This window comes from Pinus tabuliformis, chromosome 5_2 (genome assembly GCF_031772625.1).
Source record: "Pinus tabuliformis cultivar Carrire ecotype Pingquan chromosome 5_2, CPIR1, whole genome shotgun sequence".
In the NCBI taxonomy this organism is placed as follows: Eukaryota; Viridiplantae; Streptophyta; class Pinopsida; order Pinales; family Pinaceae; genus Pinus; species Pinus tabuliformis.
Genome location: NC_142306.1, coordinates 747,712,141 through 747,734,513, shown reverse-complemented (window position 1 = coordinate 747,734,513; position 22,373 = coordinate 747,712,141).

Below are 22,373 nucleotides of genomic sequence, written 5' to 3'. Positions count from 1 at the left end.
TGTGTTAAAGATGTTGATCATGTGATTTACTGGTTTGTTTTGTAGGTGGATCCAAAAGGAGAATTCCAGCCAGAACCTCATTGTATTTTTCCTAGAAAGATGCTCATGCACCAAAACCAAGCAAGCAAGCAGGTCAAAGTGTAGTGGAAGAACTTTGTGCCCAATGAAGATACATGGGAGATGGTGCATCAGATGTGGATTATGTATCCTTATCTATTCACTGTTTGAGTGAATGTTTTTGGTATATGTTTTGGTGTGTTGTTTTGGTATATGCACATATGTATATGGACGTAAATACCACCATGAGATATGATATAAAGCTCCAATAAGAAGTATGGGTGTCATGTCGTTATGGTTGTCATATTATTTTTCTTTTTAACAGGTTTATCATTATAAATAATGCAACAAGCTAAGTTATAAATCTTCATGAGCAGTATGTTTTGATTTCAGCAGTCTTGCTAATTGTAGGTGTCACTGAACACTTATGATAGTGTTCCACCAAAGGGGGAGAGTTTTGTAACAACCCTGGTCTAAATTCCATGTAATAAAATTAATGAAGGCAAAATAATAACCAAGGTCATGGGACATGTATTCCTAGGTGAATGGTGGGAAAAACATCCCGATGGGTGTTCATTTGGTTTATTATGGCTAAAGAAAATTCACAAAGGCTTTGGAACGAAATGAGGCATTAATTGGTATTTTATTTACGAAAGTAATGGAAATTAGGAGAAAATGAAGGCGAAATGTCACAGGTTGCATGTGAGGAGGAAAATGAAGGAAAATAATAGAAAATTGAAGAAAATAGGAGCCTCATTAATAAAGAGGCTTCTGAGGATCAATCGGTACCTTTTTGTAGTTTACCTTTTGTTGGTTCAGTTTTGGAGTTCTCTCTCTATTCTCTTTCTCTCTCACTCACTCTTGGACACTAAGAGCATACGTGGGACACTCTAGCATTGGATCAATGCAAGAAAAGGAAGGAAAAAGAATGCAAAGGGAAGCAAAGATCAAGCAAGGAAGAGCAGGATCAAGTGGCTACAGTGAGATTACTTGCAGTTATCGATTTTCATGTGTGGTTTCCTTGCTAGATTTGGCATGCATGGTACATGCATGTGAGTATTTGGTTCTCTTGTTGTCATTGGCATGGGGTTTTCCAAGTGTGGCAATGGTTTTCAACCTTTCCTTGCCATTTCTACATAGCCATGGTGTGATGGGCTCTCTTTTAATTGGTTAACCTGGATTGTCAGATGGTTTTGAAACTAAGTGAGGTGATCTTTGAAGAAGAAAACAAGGCCTAGGAATCCTTGGACCGGATAAGGTGGGATTGTAGTAAAGCCAAATTTTGTGTACCTCGGTGGGCCTAGGAAGCCTCCACCGGTGAAGGGAATTATATATGGTAAATCCTAGAGGTTTGTGCCCTCGATCAGGACTAGGAATTCTCGACTAGTGAATGGCGACATATACGGTAAAGCTTGGAGGGTGGAGTCTCGATTAGGCCTAATAATCCTTGATTGGTGAGTGGTAGGATATATGGTAAAGCCTAGAGACTAGGAGGAAGACAAATTCCTCACGGTGTAGGTGGAGAAATCCAGTGGGACCCATTCTTCTTTAGGGCCTAGTGGTCCGATGAGGATTATGGTAAAGCCTTAGAAAACTTGGATTGGTTTTGTTGTGAGTCCCACATTCATGCCTGGAATATGGCAAGGGGGTAATAGGCTGAAAGAAATATTTGGTTCAACCAATCTATGGTTGGGTGGTTCGTGGAAGTCCCATAGCTAATTGAATTATGCATTCATCAATAAGAGTTCTTTCTCCTTGGTATTTCAAGTGTAAATATACTGGTTCATATGTGATTCTTATGGCTGTTATATCTTTGTTATTGTTGTTGGTTATATGTTAGTTATGAGTATATTTTATGACAAACTTGATGTATGTCTCTCATCATGCTTTGATTTACAAATGAATGTAAAATGAATAGATGAACTAATATATGATAATGTAGATATTGTGATAGAGAAACAATGCCTCTTTCTGAATATTAGATAACTATGAGACCCCTATGCTCAAATCTATTGTTATGACCTGTAGATTACATATTTGTGACATATTTAACAAAATGCCTAAAATGGATTATAGGGGTTACATCAAGTAATTTTATCAATGATTGCATTAGTAGCTTTATTCTATTGTTATTTATCATTTTTGAAAGTTTCATGAAGTTCTAGGTAGCATGGCTTGTCATGGGAGAGACTAAGGGTCCAAATCTGTGAAATGACAAGTTTTCTCAAGGGTTGGCCACCTGGAAAGATTGGTTGGCTCCTGAAGGTTCTATAGCATGTGTGGAAGTTCATAATGGTTTTTTTTTTTTCAGTTATACTTCCTTAATTGTACATGGGGAGTTCACAATAGCCTCGCGTCACATGTTTACCCTAGGGGACTAGTTAACTTGGGTAAATGTGGGAGGAGGGTGTTATAGATAAAAAGGATTCTAAGGATAATTGTTTAGTCTTTTGATAGTTTTGGATGGGAGCTCTTATTCATTCTCCCATTCTATCAAACTCTTGCACACTTAGAGAATTATTGTAGGATGCTTGGACCACTTTAGTATTCACTTGGATTGGAGAAATAATGCAGGGGAAAGTAAGATAGCGCAAGGGAACATATGGATCTGTAGCTACAACTGAATTTCTTTGTAGGTAACATGTTGCATGTATGATCTCCTTGTTTATTTTTGGATGCATGGTATACGCATGTCATTATCTGTTAATGTGATGTCATTAGGATGGAGGATTGCCTGGATTGACAATGTTTTGAGCCTTGCCTTGCCATTTCCTGGATAGCCATGGTGTTGTGGGTGTTTCCATTTGATTAGTTTCTTGTTGGTGTTCATGTTCCTTATGGATTTTGGTTGGAACAAATTCTCTGGAAGCCCTGGAACAACTTGGGTTGAGTTACTCATCCTAGAGCCTAGGTTCGGACAAACGATCTGGAACCCTTATTGGGTTTAGTTACTAATCCCTAGAGCAGGGTTGGAAAAACTATTTAGAGTCTCGCAAGGCTATGGGTTGAGTTAATAGTTCCTGGAGCCTTGGACAACTTGGGTAGAGAACGATTTGGTTGATGTTAGTAATGTCTGACAATGGAGGTGGAATCAATATGGTTGACAATTAAGGTGGCTTGGCATCTGGAAGCTCTGGTTGGTTTTTTCTTAGTTTATTCCATGAGATCCCATATTCATGATTGGAATATGGCGTGGGGGTGATTGACTCAAAGAAAGGTTTGGTTTATCCCAATATATGGTCAGGTGGTACATGGAAGGCCTTGGCTTGGTTGGTATTTTCACATATTTATAAGAGCTATTCTTATACTATGATTCATGTATACTTGTAGTGATTATGTTGGTGATACTATGGTTGAGTTTCTTGTTGAAAACGCAATAAGAAAAATATTTTCGGCATTGTCTTGTTCAAACTAGATTAAAATTTGAATTTCTGTTTCAACATAATACTTGGAGGTAGTTCACTGAGGAGACATGGCTCTTGTCACTCAGTTAACTCGGTAAATTAAAGTTGGGAAAGATTGAGTTAAATTCTACATGATCAATTGCTAATTTGTAGCAATCAATTTCGATTAATCTGAGTTATTGTCAGTTTAACAAGTTCTAACTGTTAGAAGAACTAGTGGAGGTAGGGTAGTGGAACTTCAACCATCGTTCAGTGATTAACCAGTTAACTGATTAATCAACCTAAAATAATTGTTGCATGCAGATAAATTGGATTACCCAGTTGTGATGGAAATTCCAAGGCAGTGTACTATCAATTGTAGCATATTCCCATGTGTATAGTTGGTGCATGCAGTCAGAGATTTACCTAAGGATATTGCACAATTCCTTGGTGTGAAATTCCTAAGAAATAGGGGCATCCCAAGGGAACAATGCAAGTAAATAGGAGCTTGGGAAGGCTTGAAATTGGCGAAGTGTTGGGCCAAGTTAAGTTAGTCAAGTAGAGGGATAGACTATACACTTACAGGGTGTGCTCAAGCTTGAGAAAGCATTGTATTTCTTCTCTATTCTCTAATGAATAAAATATATATAGTAAAGGGGTTTTGAGCAGTTTCTTTACCCTAGATAAATCTTTGTTCAGGTGTGATGTTTCCTCTTGCATGTCTATGATTATTGTTTTATATGGTGAATAAACTTCCATAAATCAGTAGAGTAGCTTCAAGTCTTGTGGTTTAGTAAATTTCATGAGTATTATTAAATCTACCCATTAATTTCTACATGGTATCAGAGTTGGAATCACCGTAGAGCAGATATTTTTAAGTTTTCATTGCAGGAGGTTCGAGGTTGCATATTAGGTTGCAGGTTTTCTTTAGGACTGAGAAGATGGATTTAAATGGACCAAGGCTCGAGTATGCACTTGACGGAAGCTAAAATTATATTTCATGGAAGGACCTTATGGAGGCAATACTGGAGGATAATTGGTTGAAGGAATTCATTGATAATGATGTTCTGAAACCAACAAAAACGAATGCTCATAATCTAACAAACTGGAATAAGTGTGTTGCCAAGGGGAGCAGGATCATATTGGAGAGAGTACGAGACCATATTGTATCCAATATCCATGGGAAATATACTTTGTATCCAATGTGGCAAGTGCTAAAAAATTTGTTCTAGAATAGTAGTGACCATAGGAAATTGGAACTTAAGGAAAAGCTTCAAAATATCAAGATGCCGAGGAATGAGACCATTCCACTGTAACTAAGCAGGTTCACACAATGTCGTGATGAACTTGGTCAAGTTGGTGTTACTGTAGCAACGAATGATTTGGTGAGCCTAGCCCTTACATGCCTTCCCAAGAGCTGGCGCAACTACCAATATTTGGTGAATGAAAGGGAGAAATGACCAAATTGGGAGTGCCTTTGGTTCAATTTGGTACAAGAGGAGATAAGGCGAAACACCTTAGACTAGACCTCATCCAAGGGTGAGGATGAGGATAATTATGCCTTGGATGGAAATTCAAAGAAAGGGAAAGGGAAGAAATCCCAATCCAAAGGGAATCTCTAGATGCACATCGAGATGGGAGATGATGGAAGTTATAGCACAACCTACATTGGTACAATTACTTTTCAGAGGGAGTATGACTCTCCCCTCACACTCAAGGATGTGATCTTTGTATTGGGCCTGGAGAAGAATCTAGTCTTTGTAGTTGTGTTAGAAGACCATGGATATGATGTGATATTTAGAAACGGGAAGGCTTTCTTGAGACACATTTCCACGGGACAATTGAAGCAAATCGGGGTTCGAGTGAATAACTTGTAAAAGTTAGATGTGGGAGATTGTGTAGCATTGAGCACAAAAGTAGAGAAGGTGCAGAGCTGTGATGTCGGCTAATTATGGAATATAAGACTTGGCCATTTGCATCATGGTGCTTTGAAGATCATGCAACAGATTTCTACAGGCCTCCCCAAAGGAGCACTAAAGCAGTGGGATACATGCAAAGGGTGTGCGTTGGGGAACTACAAAAAATCCACCTTCAATGATCAGGACAACAAGGCACATGCAGTCCTTGAAAGGATCCATTCTGATGTCTGTGGACCTTTCTCGACAACCTCCACTTCCAAGCATAGGTATTATGTTATATGTGTAGATGATTTCTCACGGAAGTGTTGGATCTACTTCATGCAGAAGAAAGACCATACATTCTCCAAATTTATTGAATTTAAAACACTTGTTGAGAAATTAATTGGCAAGAAGGTGAAGGCTCTTAGGAGTGATAAGGAAGGTGAGTACGTGTTGAATGAGTTTACTGGCGATGAGCAGTTGATCTGATCTTGCAAGGAGGACCTTGAAAGAGAGTTTAAGATGAAGCGCATATAAGTTCTTTAGAAACAACAATGGAAATCATTAGTGAAACCCTAATAAAACATTCATAAAAAACCATTTCTAACAATAAAGACGTAGACATAATGTTGTCCCACCATAACGGGAAACTTACTTTAGAAACATGGTGACTAAATAGATTTTGCTGCTCCTACTACTCTATTGACCTCTTAGATATACCTGAAAATCATCAAAGCACATTAGCAGAAAAAATATAGACATCATATAAAAGCTAACATAATTTACAACATAAGGAAATTTCCAACACGTAATTCCGCTAGAGAATGAAAAAACCCTCTCTACCCTACATGATATTTAAAACTCATGGCTCAAATACAGACAACGACCAACAACTTCTAGGAACATAAAACCTTCAAAAAGTGTATTTTAATAGAAAAACATGCATCAAACAAAGAGTTACAAGATATGATAAAAGTTTGCCCAGAAACCTTAAGAACTCAAATATAGTGGAATTTATCTTATAGAAAACACATATGAATGTTAATAATAACCTAGAAATAGAGACATGGCTAGAGATCCCAAAAACTCTTAGTGAAAACAAATTTGATATAGTTACTCACAAATTATGAATGAAAACTTAAAAATGTTGAAGTCTCGGAACAGAAGCACGAAACACAGGACGCAGAGTTGAAAGAATACAATGAAATGACCATTGCTCTTTAAAAACTGCCATTAACATATTACAAGGGAAAATATAGATTAAAAGATAAATGTTGTTCAAGAGGCCATACCTTTGAATCATAACCTCTTTCCCAAACTCTAATTTGTATTAATGATTTGATGGGTGCACGCTTAATATTCAATGCCATCAATCAATGCGGGGATTAGGTGTTATTTTCAGATGAGAGATTAACGTATGGATTTGTCTTTAGTGTAACTTTTTGGAATATTCGGTGCCGAAATCCGACAGAAAATTTTGGGGTGAAATCTATAAGAGAACACATAATCTATTAATGGATATTAAGATATAGCTATGTTATAACTGAGTTGTGATAGTTCTTTGAATTGTAATTTTCATAGTTGATGATAGACATACACGATTAAATATGTCCATATATTAGTTTTCATTAATATAAATATCAACAATATTTTTTTTTAATCTAAAAAAATATTTACCATATTATTGTAAAATTTAAAATACTTAAATCATATCACATATTTAAGTTAAAATACCCTGAATAAATAAAGAAAGAAAGAACAAGTACAAAAATGACATTGCGAATTTAAACCCTTTCAACCGGTCAGAGAAAATAATTTATTAATTTGTATAAAACAAAATTATAATACTTAAATCATATCACATATTTAAGTAAAAATACCCTAAATAAAGAAAGAACAAATATGAAGATAACACTGTGAATTAAAACCCTTTCAACCGGTTATAGAAAATAGTTTGTTAGTTTGTAGAAAACAAAACGGAACAAAATTAAAATAAAATGTGAAAATGTCAAACCAAGTTACAATCATTTCAATAATTTTAGATTTCTCATTAAAAAGTATTAAATTAAAAAATTAATATCTTAAACGACTTCGCCGCTATTTCAAAAATTACTATTTCAATTTCCGTCACATGGAGAGAGAATCATTGACAGCTGGAAAGATGTTGACTCGGCGTCAACAGCGTCCGTCGTATTCAACCATTGGAAAGCCAACATGATTTTGATTTGCAACATTCAAAATGGTCCCATGTAATGCTCCTTCATGAAATCTCACTATTTCCAACCTCCACTTTCATGGTTATTGGTGCAGCGCCATCACTTTTATTTTCCAAAAGAGTTGTTTTTAATATGATTTTTTGGATTTTCTAGTCTTGGAATCTCGTAGAAACTATTCACATGTATTTGTTGTTCAAAATGGTCCCATGTAATGCTCCTTCATGGAATCTCACTATTTGCTAGGCCCACTTACTTTCATGGTCATTGGTGCCGAACAACGCCATCACTTTCATTTTCTAAATTCGGCATCACCCTTTGCATTGAAAACCACATGTCCAAAAAACTAAATATATAATATTCTTTAAAAATGATATGTCGTTATCAAAACAAGGTGGGTAGAACAATGAGTGTCTTCGACTCGCCTGCTTCCCGAGCTTATAATTCCAATCGTTGCTAGATTGGGTTGTCAGCTCCTATGTTTCGCAATTTTCTCCTTCCTTTCCTACTCTCGGTTTCTGTTGCTTCACTGAGTGATACGCTCAGCTCTTTGTTGGTTCGACAACCAATCATGGCTGAGCCGACGCATGAATCAGGCTTCTCGAGGGAGATTGTTGCCTTCAACTCTCTTGTCGCATCTGGCCCTAAGTTTCAGAGATCTGGATCATCTTGCTTTGTGAAAAAGCTTGATGAAATCTCAAAGATCGAGATCAAGACTCCTCAAGCATGGATTCGAGCCCTGTAGTTGGTAGATCAAGGTCTTATTGGTCAGTTATGGATCTTTTTCCCTCCCCTCGCTCAATTAAGACATGGGTGGAGAAGAACTAGAAACTCCTCATCAAGGGATAAGTGGCATCCTCCTTCTATGATAAGGTCTTCTACATCTTTTACTCTGAGAACAAACTAGATCGAGATCTAATCTTTAGGAGCGGTCCTTATTTCATGGGAGCCTATGGTCTTTATCTAGATTGTTGAAACCCTAACTTCAACCCAGACTGCAATATCCCCACGACTATCCCAGTCTGGGTAAAGCTTCCCTATTTTCCCTTACATTACTAGAATGATGTAACCTTCGGGTTGATTGAAAATTCCTTGGGTAGCTATATCGATTGCGTTGAGACTAAAGATGGATGATTTTCCTGTGCACATATATGTGTAGAGGTAGATATATACAAAGAACTAGCGAATGTGATCAACCTTTGCATGGGTAACTGGTCTCATGTTTAAGAAGTTGAATATGACCAACTTCCTTTTAGATGCAAAATTTGTCATGAATATGGGCATTTTGCAAAAGGATGCCCCAAATCACAAGTAGGCCAAGAGAAATAGGGAGATCATAATCAGCAATGGCAATAAGTGAAAAGGAGAATAGGAAATAACTGCCACTAGAATCAACCTACCCAAAATTTTGTGTGATAGCCCTTGGTTTATTTTCCATGTAAATAAAATAAAACCAAGGTCATGGGACACATACTCCAAGCTAAATGTTGGGCAAGACATGGTGATGGGTATCACTTGTGATTAATTACTGGCTATTGGAAAATGCATTGGCAAAGGAAAAGAGACATTAATTGACATTTATTTATGAAAATAAAGGAAAATATGAGAAAATGGAGTTGAAGGATCACAAATTTGCATGAGGAAGAAATTGAAGATAAAATAGTCACTTGGAAAGGTTGGTTGGTTCCTGAAGGCTATGTAGCATGTGTAGAAGGCCATAATGGTTTTGTTTCATCAGTTCCACTTCCTTAAGTGTACATGGGGAGTTTAATTACATCATAGTAGCCTCTCATCACATGTTTAACCCAACAGACCGGTCAACTTGGGTAAATTTGGGAGGAGGGTGCTGCAGAGTGGTATTAGAGCACGGTTCACCCCTTGGACTAGATCAGCGGTGTGCGTTGGACATGCATACATATTGGTTTCGTATGTGTTCCTTATGCTTGTGGGTTATGTGGTTGTTGTGTATGCAAGGTGGTGGTCATGGTTGCAGTTGTGTCGCCATGTGAAATTTGATGGTGTTGTTTTTGGATGTGGTCATCATGAGTGTGTGCAGGTTATGCATGTTAGTGCTTATATGTTGTTATGCATGTTAGTTCTTATATCTTGTTATTGACATGGTTATAGTTGTTGTGCATGAGATCATGGTATGTGGTCAATATGCTCATGCACGGTAACTGGCTGATGGTTGAAATCTTGTTTGTGTATTGATATGATTATCATTATACATGAATTGTGCTAATCTAGTTGGTCTTGCAGACGATATATCCTCCCTTGAACTATACCAAGGTATTTTGATTATGTTATGTTTTGGTTTAAGCTAACATCGTATGGTTGTAGGATGAAGATCAAATATGACTAGAAATATGGTAGGTTATAGTTCACGAGACTCTCTTAATGGATCAGATGAGTGTGGTGTTGGGAACTCTTCTGATATAGAAGACACATTGAGAAGATTGAAGGAAAAAATAAGAAGTTGCAAGGCTAATAGTGACGTAATCATGCAAGCACAAGAGAAACGAGCAGAATTTAATGCAGTCATTCTTCACGGTGTGTCAAAATTGTAGAGATAGGGACCACATAAGATCAACCATGGGAAGGAGGAAAGAACTAATGGGGCATATGGTAGTTGGTATCATGGTGGGAACAGGTCGGATAGGGATGAAATGATATGAGATGGAAGGCTCTTGGATACTCTAGATAGGAGAGGTGATGGACACAAGTTCTATTCTAGTTATGGTTCTGACAGGCACTATGATCGTCATCATTATAATCCTTTCAAGAGGACTGACAGGGGATATTTTCTAGATGAGTTCAAGCAAGTGAAACCACCTACCTTTGATGGAGATTTGTAGAAGCCATAGGATGTAGAAGCATGGTTACTTGGGATGAAGAAATTCTTTGAATTGCATGAATACATAGAGAATATGAAGGCTAGAATAGCTATCTTCAGCCTCAAAGGGAAAGAAGACATCTGGTGGGAAGATAAGAAGTGGGTTAGAGACATCAGGACATAAGACTTGAGTTGGCATTAATTTAATAAAAAAATTTAGGAAGATGTACTTGTCAGAGAGGTACTATGACAACGAAGCCAAGGAATTCCATTAGCTAAAGATGGGATCGATGACAAATGAGGAGTACACTACTAAGTTCCTAGACTTATTGAGGTATGTACCATATGTTAAGCATGAGAAAGCCAAAGTTCAGATATTTTTTAGTGGATTTCCATTAGCATTTAGAGATCAGATTGAGTATGATGAGCCTCAGTCACTTGAGGAAGTTATTGGGAAATTGAAGCATTGTTATGAGTAGTTTAAGCGCAAGACAAGATCTCAGCAAGCTTGGAAATGGAAGGACATAGCTAAAGGTAAATGAAAACCAAAAAGAACAAGGACTCATGATGCATGTGAGAAGGAAGATGTTGTGCCTTAAAATACGTTTAATGGGTCACAACATGGAGGGAAACATAATAGAGTTGATGGTATAGGACAGTTGCAGTGTTGAACATGTGGTAAGAATAATCTTAAGAGGGATTGTCAGCTGAATCAAGATGGTAGGCCTCAGATTTAGAGTGCATAGGAAGCACATATATTTTGGGATGTTGGGCAGATCATTCCTCGTATCTATGCAACATTGAATAATAGGTAGCTAGATCATCAGATGTGTATTATCGAGATGGACGATAAGATTTGTGATCAAGTTGTTTCTATTTTGATTGAACCTAGATCTAATTATAGTTATCTTAGTCATGAACTGGTGGATAAGTGTGGCTTGAATAAAGAAGTGCATGAAGACTCCTGATTAATGAAGTTGGAAATGGTTACAAAGAAGAGAGTGTATCACTGGGTAAGAGCTTGTGCATTCTATTGGGTTAGGGTCCCTAGGGGTTAGTTTTGGGGTTAGTTTAACCGAATTTTGTAATTTTTTTTGTAAAGAATGTAAAGTCTCCGCGAAATGTAAATGCAGAGCGCGCAGCTAGATAGGAGTCAAAGGGGTTTCAGCCCCTTGTTTTGGGTCAATTTTAAGATTCTCCCATGGTCCGGGGACCATGATATTGTATGGAAGAAATATATAAATAGTTGAGTCATAGCGAGTCTTAGATATAACTTAGAATGAAGAATTGTGAACCTTGAATGAGTTTTGTGGTTTTGGACAAGTGCTAAGGTAGGAGGGTTCTCCTTCATGTACTTAGGCGAGATGGGGAAGGCTCCTACGGTTGAGTCTGCAGGAGGCCTTGGTAAGTCTGCAACTGAGTGCACAGACCCTTGCAGCTGACTGTACAGGGTGGAGAAGACTGTAATTTGAATGCTGGAATTGAATAAAGACTAATTTTGAAGAATTATCGTGCATTTGAGTATTATTGTCAATTATGCTTATGTTATATTTTGTTGCTCAATAATATGTTTTCTTGGAATAATGTACGAAGTCTACACGAAACTACTTAATCTATCTTATTTATCCCTGTTTTAAGTAATTATATTTGTTCGCGAAGTTACGGGTTATTTCTGTTATGATTTCTGATCAATTGGATAGATCTATGCGAAGGGAGATCTAGGGTTATCGATTAACGCGCGAAAGTGGATAGTATTCCTATTTAGGGTCCGCAAAGACCGATCGTAGACCTTCATAGAGGTCTAGAAGCCATTTTAAACGAGTCACTGTAACGAGCTCTAGAAGGATACCAATTTGCGTAAAGGCAGATCTGAGCTGCAAAGACTTAAAAACCACTTATCACATGTTCTTGGATGCAGAAACTTGGTTCTAGCATCCCCAAATTTAGCTTTGGGTGAGACTGCAGCCTGCGCTACGTGGGTTGTTGCCGAAAGCGCTAGCAGTTATGGTTTTGTTGTTTGGCGTGAACAACTCTGACCCTATGTCAGGCCCCCTTAATCCAACAAATGACATTGTTTCCAGGACCGGTATCTGTCTAAGAGATGTGTGATAAATGGTTCCCTATGAAGAAAGAGCTTGACAAGTGGATTGATCGAAAATGGCACGCATTCACAGCTCAAGAGAATAGGAGCCCTAAATTATCCAAGGAGCAGTGGTTATAGAGGTTTTGTATACAGACAAGACCGCTGCATTATTTTGTTTCTTCCCTGAAGAACTATATGAGTGGTTGTCTAAATTGGTTGATAGTCAACGGATGTGGAGGCTCAAAGGCCCTATAGTGTGGACTCCTGAATTGGTGTGATGTCTGAAGGTGTCAGGAAGAAATATTGTGTGGGTTGTGGATCACTGGATTGATCGCACATTGGGAAGCTTTCTGACTTGTTTCAGGATCAACAGAAACATCAAGATATGTATTTGAAATCAGTGAAGTCTTGGATTAAAATGTTGTTATGTGAAAAGAAGGTTATGCAATTACCTTGATGTTTGGCGCTATGCGAAGCAAGAGATTCTTTAGTAGAAATGGAGGATCTAGCCTAGAATATAGTCCACTCATCAAACCTCCTTCAAGCGATGATGAAGGGACGGTGCTGACTACACCGTGAAGTGCAGTTCAGTTAATAACACAGGGTATTCTGAGGATACCTCATCCATCCACTCCACCTCCACCTCCACCTACGCCTCATACACCTTCACCTACACCTACACCTCCACTCCCACCATTGAACATGGCGAATACAATGAAAATGCCTATTTTTAAAGGAATAGGGAGCGAATATCCATAACAATTTTGGTTTGTCACAGATGTTGTTTGGACAGCACAACAGATTACAGACGATAATGTTAAGAAAGCGCAATTGGTTACAACCTTACAGAATCGCGAATAAATAGGGTATATCAAGTATTGCACTGACAACCCCAACGCGACGTTGGAGGATACCAAACTAACTTTGAACAAGAAGTTCAGTAGGCCTAAGTCAAAGGCGCAATCAGTAATTGAATTGAAGGAAATCTGAAAAAAGGTCGATGAGACATCTTGGGACTTTGATTAGAGGTTGAAGTGCCTTATCAGGCAGGCTAATATGTTAGTCTCAGATTTCCAGCATCACGATTTATTTATAGGATCGCTCTTGCTAGATTTAAGAATACCTCTGTCACAGTAGAAGATAGAAATGCAAGTGGAAGGCTTGAAGATCGCGATGAGGCTAGATGCATCGCTTATTCAGGATACGAACCTTGGAGTGCAACATATTCATTCAGAGCTGGAAATCCTGTACTTGTAGTTGCAGAGCTTGAAGAAAGGACAGGAAGCTTAGCCGAACGTGTGCACTAAGATTTGGTGTCTGAAGTGTAAGAGCCATGGATATGATAAGGACCATTACTTGGTCTATAAAAAATATATTATAGGGGGAGGACCTGTCCCCTTGAAACCAGAGAATAATGTTGGGACAAGCATGCGAGTTGTGCTATGGTGCACTATCTGTCAGATTACAGGACAACATGCTATTGATAACTGCCATTTATTGCAAAAATTTGTACAGACTCCTTAGTAGTTGTTTTGCAACTTTTGTAAGTCTGTAGGACACGATGAACGCCATTGTAGGAGTTAGGAGCTGATGATGGATAAAACCTCTAACTATAGAATGTAGGTAAAGAACCGGAATACAGATCAGGACATAAGATCTATGCTTAGAGGATTCCAAGGTTGAGGACGAAGAAGGGGCATTGGACCAGGTTGGGGGCATGGGTAGGTAATCTGCTATAACTGTGGCAAAGTAGGGAACTTTGCGTGAGATTGTACAAATCCAACACATCCATCACGTCAGTATTGTAAACAATTTGACCTTATCATATAGGAATGTCTGGTCCTTTTGAAAAAGATTCAAGAAAAGAATGCGCAGCCACAACAGCCTATGTAGAACATTCATATGATGAGGGATGAGCCCCGCGAAGAGGATCAGAATGTAAATATTGTGCTGAGAAGTGGCATAACGACTGGTGCAGATAAAGGAAAGAAGTCTTAGGAAGATGGATGGGTGCTCAAGGTTAGTAAGAAGGAAGTAGATTTTGATCTTAATCACGCTAAAGAGACCTTCATGGAGGCTAAGAAGAACTTTGCTAAGGCCTCTACCTCAAGAAGTCAGGAGAAAGCGCCCGAGACTAGCGTGATGCAAGAAGTAGATCCTTCAGTACTAGCCACTTTTCTGGAGACTTGTATGAAGTTATTGCGTGATCAGAAAGTAGTACAAGAGTTGCAAGAATTAATCGACAAGTGTGCAAATAAAGAAAAGAGTCTCGCTGAACAACGCACAGTGAGAAAGATTTCTAAGCATAAGACACGAACGGGGTGTGAGGTGAGGCTAACTGCACAGATAGGTGAATATGAAATGGACCAGGTCATCTTGGATATGGGATCTGATTTGAATGTCTTACCTAAGAAGACATGGGAAAGGATGCAGATACCTGTGCCACAATGGTCTCCTATTCAGTTGCGCATGGAAAACCAGGATAAGATTATTCCGATGGGGCGCTTATATGGTGTAATGGTGGACATTGAGGGCAGGAGCATGCTGTCTAACTTTGAGGTCATTAAAATAGTGGATGACGATAACCCCTACCATACGTTGCTAGGGATTTATTGGGCTATTGATATGAATAGGGTAATCAACCTAAAGAAGCATAATATGTCATTTGAGAAGAAGTTGCTCAGGGTTATAGTACCACTAGACCCTGCAGAAGGAGCGCGTTATACAGAACCTGTTTGCGACTATGTAGAAAGTGACGATGACTTGGATTAGATATACAAGATAACAACGTGAGATGAAGATTGGATCAATCCCACAGCTGATGGACGAATTGTGTGGGACAGGGATATCTCCTACGCCTCAAATTCAGATGAAGAATTTGAACACTGGCAGAATCGGCTACATGAAGTATCTACGCTCTGTTGAAATATAATGTCCAAATCGCTGCGGTGTGTCTTTGACTGATGTGGAGTTGTTTTTGGATGAATTTGAAAGGGAAGTATCAGAAGAGCATCGATTCTAGGCACTGGAATTGGCACTAAGCCTGCCCGTTGGTGGGGTACGCACAAGGAGAACTTTGCTGGATGGAAATAATGCAGACGAATGATGAAGTTAAGATTTGGGTATACTAATACACAGATGACAGAAAAATAAAGTGGAAAGGATGATCCGCGCGATCATTTAGTGTGATGGACTAAGGCCCAGGGAACAGAACCACAACTAGAATGGGTGCATATTTTCTGTCACACCTTAGATACAATCCCAGTGAATTGGTATATGGAAACGGAGCTTTGCCACGGAACAGCCGAACGGGACATTTTAAGAGAAAGATTCTTACTAATATTTAGTTTTGAGGATGGGTTTGCCTGTATTGACGAAGCGCTCCAGCTATATTCAGAGCATCGAAGGGACCGATAGAATGGGCTCAGCTTGATTGGAGTACACAGTTGTGCCATGCACTTAAATGTTACAATGTGACTACTGAACAAGATGGTGATGATGCAAGAAATATTAACATTCTAGATAGGGAAGGACATAGCGAAGTTGAAGGACCGAAGGTGGAGAACCTGGATATATTCGAACCTTTGAAAACTCGATAAGTAAACATTAGGTTTGAAGCAGAACCTAAGTTCACAAAGATAAGAGACTATTGGTATGATGATATAGTCGGTAATGTGGTCGAACTACTGCGCGAGTAATAGTATTTATTCCCAATGAAGTTCTTCGATTTGAAAGGGATTGTAGGAGACTTGGGTGTTATGAATATTACGTTGAAACCGGATGTGAAACCTATTAAGCAGTGACCTTATAGGTTGAATCTAAAGTATAAGGAAAAGGTGCACCAAGAACTTGAGAAGACGTTGGCTACCAGTATTATTGAACCTGTTGAGGAATCTGATTAGGTAAGCCCTATGGTGGTCCAGGAGAAGAAACAAAAAGGTGAAATCAGGATATGCGTAGATCTAAAGAAGTTGAATGATGCATGTGTACATGATCCATTTCCTATGCCATTCACAAATGAAGTATTGGAAAATGTGGGTGGACAAGAGGCATATTCATTTACTGATGGTTTTTCAGGATATCATCAAATCAATATCATGCCTGAAGATCGAAGCAAGACAACCTTCGCGATGGAGTGGGGTTGTTTTCAATATCTAGTTATGTCATTCAGACTAAAGAACGCGCCTGCAATTTTTTCCTCAATCGTGATTGTGGTGTTCAAAGAGTTTATTCATACATTCTTGGAAGTATACTTTGACGATTGGACTTTGTTTGGATTGGTGAAGTGCCATGTTGCGATTTTGCACCTTATGTTGGATACCTGTCGAAGGTATCATATCACACTGAATTTGAAGAAGTGTATATTATGTGTCCCTTTTGGAATTTTGCTCAGCCATGTTTTATGTAAGTATGGATTGATGGTGGACCCTTTGACGATTGCTGTAATTGTGAATTTGGAAGCTCCTAGGAATGTGAAACAAATTTGCAAAAAATTAGGACACACTGGGTATTACAGGAAGTTTATCAAGGCATATGCCCAGATAACCATGACGATGGAGAAACTATTGAAGAAAGATGATATTTTTGTTGGGATGAAGACTGTCAGTGCAGTTTGGATGTCTTGAAGGAAAATATGGTGAAAACGCCTATTTTGGTATCTCCAGACTAGATGAAATAATTCCATGTGCATGTAGACACCTCTCGAATTGTGATTGGAGTAGTATTAACACAAGAAAGTGAGGGTGAGATTGATTGTCTGGTAGCTTTTCTGAGCAGAAAGTTATCCAAAGCTTAGAAGAATTATTCCACTGCAGAGCGCGAAGGGTTCGCAATGGTATATTCGCTACAAAAGTTTAGACATCATTTATTGGGTGAATGCTTTAAAATGTATACAGATCACTCTGTGCTGAAGAACCTGGTCAATAAGCCTATGTTGGGGGGAAAGATATGCTGATGGTTACTATTGTTCTAGGAATATGACTTTGAAGTAATTATGAAGTTGGGAAGTTTGAATGTCGAACCAGACCATCTGTCAAGGATTGAAACAGGCGAAGAACCAAGTAGTTTGGAGGAAGGATTGTCAGATGCGCAGATCTTTGCGGTGCGCATCGCAGATGATCATTTTTCCGATATCATTTATTTCTTAACAACGGGAACCAATCTCGAAGGTTATTCCACTCACAAAAGGAGTTAGTATTCTGTGCTGCGAATTTTTTAGTGATTGCAGGTCATTTTTATAAGATGGTAATAAATGAGATACTACGAAGGTATGTTTCGGAGTTTGAATGCGCTAGTATCCCAGCTGAAGCCCATGGAGGAGTGGCAGGAGGCCACTATGCCGAAAAGCGACTGCGCAAAATATTTTTCACGTTGAGTTATGGTACCCTACATTACATAAGGATTCTAAGGAGTATTGCAAGTCGTGCGATTCTTGCCAATGGATGGGGAAACCTTCGCTAAAAGATGAAATGTCGTTACATCCTGTTGTGGTCAACAACAACCCCCCTCTTTGTTTAGTATTAGCAATAATATCAAGCAAAGGGGGACCCTTAACAAAAAATCCCAAAAATATTTTTATCCAAATTTTTGTGTTTAACTCCCTAAAAGTTATATCACATCGCAGAGAGAGAGTGAAGAGTTTTCCTATGCGCGTAAATAAGCTGCAAAGAAGCGATGCGAAATTCATCGCATCGCATACTTTGAAAGCACCCTTAAAGGAAAATAAAAAGGAATCGCCGACGGCCGATATGCGACGTCGCATATCGCAAGCGTCGCAAAAGCAGCACACAACGAGCAAATGAATGTTTCAATATTGCGATTTGCGATCTGCGATCCTACAAACTGCGATTTTGCGATTTACGACCTGCAACGAATGAGACTATTAATTGCTACGACACGAATCACAGAAACCACTCATCGCAAAGTTCCTTCGGCATGATCTGTAAACCCAAAATCGAGCGCTCACCCTAAGGGAAATTAATGATTGCACGCCTGAGTATCCAAAGATGATCATGTTGCATTTTTCGAAGAGTCAAGTCATTATGAATGTCATGATTATGCATTCATTAGAGTTTAAAGCTTTCATGTCAATCTTTTCGTCATGTCTCTTTTCCTTTGCGTAAACAGTAAGGCAGTAACTGATATAAATCTATATGCAGGAAACATCCAAGGAAAAGGGGAGAACGCCAATACTTGAAGAACAGAGAGGAGATGCCTTCGCAAATGAATGTCGCATGCAGCAGAGCCGCGGATTCCAGAGTATCACTCCACAGACACTGATGAAAATAGACTATCCAAGACTCAGAGTCAAAGGCGCACAAAAGCAGCATGTTTGTAAAAGATCCTGAAGCTCAGATTGGCTAAAGCAAAAAGAAAAACGCTGAAAAGGGATGATGCTTCAGAAAAGCCTGGAACAAAGAATGGAAGCAATTTTCAATACGTAAGATTGTTCAGGCAACGAAATCCCTAATTCATTGAGTCATTCACATGGCCGGAAACCAAAATAGCAACAGCACAATCGGTTTGAAAGAAATCTGGGTTATACTAAGTATACGCACAGCAAAAAACACCCAGTCAGAGGGAGATTTTCAAAATATTTTCTAAGTTGCCAGAAAGAGGTGCCAGCTTTTTTTATTTCTACTTTCATCGCCCGAGCAGAAGGAAAAGACAACCAGCCGACTCTTTCCAGGCGAACCTCACATTGCTTACAGCACTAAGGAGCAGATACAGAAACTGTTAGAAATTAGATTCAATTTTTAGAAATAAATTTGCTTTAGTGAAAGGGCGGTCATTTGAAGTCGTTCCCTAAATTTGTGTAATTAAGATTAGTTAGTTAGTAGTATTTAACCCTTCTCATGGCATTTGGAGAAGGGTCCGGAAATTTGTCAAAAAACTTGTCCTCAGAACATGCACTTTTGCACCCTCAGAGGGGGTTTTTGATGAATGGATGGATCGAGATTTATTTATGTTTGCATATTAATGTCTGCTACTGATGTTGCACTTCTGTACTCTTAGTAGATGTTAGAAGTAAGTAGAGATAAATCATTATTGCTTGAAGTTTGTGAGTGAAATCAGTCATAAATGGAACTTTTATATCTTGATTAATTTTTGCTCATATTCTTAAAGTGATATACAACTGATTTGTTTATATGTTAATGTATGAATGTCTGGATTACCATTTGGCACTTTTGTACGGTGGAATCATTTGTTTGTGCTTGACATATGAACAACTGATTATGCGATATGTTGTTCACAACTGTTTTGCCTAACTTCTTATGCAGAATGGTTCATCTTAATTGATTTATATTCTTATGATAGCTGAATGATCTTTATTACCAGTTGTTGTATGAAATCTTTTTAGATCGCATAATGAAAGAATTTTACCCCGGGTTAGTATAGATTAGATGTGTTGTTTTTGTTAGATTACAGTAGCATAGAGTCAGTTTAGAGTCTAGAATTAAATTAGTTTAAAATTACCTTTTGATTAGTATCTTCAAAATCTACACACACACACACATCTTTTAGATTGGGAAGCTGGTCCCATCATCCCCAGTCGGACCCGCTACACCAAACGGGCAAGGAGCCGCCAACCAGGTTCCCGACCGGGTGGGTATCCCCCTTGTTGTTGACCCGATTTCGGGGCCCTCAACACATCCCCAGGTTTTGTTGCAAGTCTTTGATAAATGGGCCATTGATTTCATAGGTCCTATCTAGCCACTAGGAAAGAAGATAGGTGTTCAGTATATCATTACTGCCACAGAATACTTAACCAGATGGGAGGAAGCGCAGTCAGTGAAAGATTGTACAGGGGCCACTACTGTGAAGTTTTTGTTTGAATATGTCTCGACTAGGTTTGGATGTTCTAAGATATTGATGAGTGATAGGGGTACCCATTTCTTGATTGAAACTATCAGTGCAATGCTTGAGGAGTTCCAGGAATATCATCAAAAAATCACGCCCTATCACCCACAGGTGAATGGAATGGTGGAAGATTTTAACAAGATTTTGGAGAATGCATTAACAAAGGTCTGCAACGCAAATATGAATGATTGGGACATGCGCATACTTGTTGTTTTATGGGCTTATAGGATGACTTGCAAGAAGTTGACAGGTCAAACACCATCCATGTTGGTCTATGGGATTGAAGCAGTCATGCCTATGGAGTATATAGTGCCGAGTCTATGTATTACAGCTTTAACAAACATGGAAGATTGCAAGACCTTGGAGGAATGACTTGTGTAGTTTATGGAGTTAGAATAAGATCACTTTCTTGAGGGATTTCATTAGCAAGTGAAAAAGAAGCGCGAGAAATCAAAGCACGATAGGCATATTAAGCTGCACACGTTTAAGGTGGATGATTTAGTGTTGTTATACGACAACAATTTCATGAAATTTCCAGGAGAGTTCCAAATGCACTAGTTGGGGGCATATGTTATTAAGGAGATCATGAATGGTGGCGTAGTTCAGCTCACAAAGATGAATGGGGAACCATTCCCTGGGAAAGTGAACGGAAGTAGATTGAAGTTTTACACAAGGGATCATGCCCCTGTGCAATGAATATATGGATACAAGATAGTCTTAGTAATCAGGGCAATTGTAAGGGATTGTGGGACTATAAAATATGCTACTCGATGAAGTCAATGACATAGTTGGGGGTTGCGCAACGGAATACAAGAGTGCAGCACGCGAAGTTGCGCTGGATGAGCTACGCCATGGAGGATGGTGCTATGCAGAGGGGTCCAAAATTAGTCGTTGGGGTTACTATTCATGACTTGATGGCCAAAAATCAATTAAGAGGAGTGCGTAGGCGCTATTATTTTGAATATCACTGGAGATCTACCGTCAAAGATGCATTTATTATCATAATTTGGTGGAATGGTCGAATTTGAATTTAAAACTTCCTATAAATTATGCGTGTTGGTCTGCCGAAGAACACTTTTCATTCTGAGAGTTCTCTGGGTGCTTTACTGTTTGATGCTTACGAATTTTCAATTCTAGGAGGAGTTTGTGATCCACCCCTCATTCGCAAAATACCCAAGAGTTGTTCATATAATGGATGACTGCTACAAACCCCACCGATTTCATAGGTTTTGAAGCTGTTGTTTCTGATTCGTCGGGCCCTGATAGTTCAACTATGGAAGCGTCAAACCTTGTCCCTACCACGCCGAGGTTTCCTACACTGAAGCAATCTGATGCTAAAGAAAAACAAAAGAAGCTGATGACGGTGAGATAGTCACTGAGTAAGACCTCAGAGGTGCGACCGAAGGAGAAGAAAGGTAAACAACTGGAGAAAGTGGTTGATTTGGAGGAGGAAGAATACGAAGGTGTGGAAGAGGTTGATACCAAGGAGGGTGAGCCTATCACATGGCTCTCAAAGTATATCCCTACGTAGAAGGGATAAACCAAAGTTACCAAGGACTCGGATTATGGGAAATTCACAGTTTCAACACCCTTGTTGCCTGAACAGGTGTAATTTGAAGGCACAACACTTGCGTGCATTCTAGTGCTGAAAATGGGGGTTTGGGACATCGTGGACCATGAGAAATTCACACATTTGGTGACCAACGAGTATATGATGAAAAATTACTATGAAGAGACTGGGGTTACACTGTTGGAACCTGTGGCGTGGTTCAAGGGCGTTGAGTAGGCTGGGTTGCTGCACATACTCTGCGTACTGCCTTTTCATAGATTGACAATCAACATGGTGTGTGTACGCAAGCTCCTCGCATTGGTGCATGATGGGTGCCTATGGCTTGAGGAGTCCATCCCAATTACAAACATGTTAATTCATCGGATCACAAAGTTTCCCTACAAAGGGGCAGACCCTGCTAAGGAGTTTGGAGGGAAAAGTGGAGAAAAATAGTTAATAGACAAGATGAAGGCCGAGTATGGGCTCATAAAGAAGTC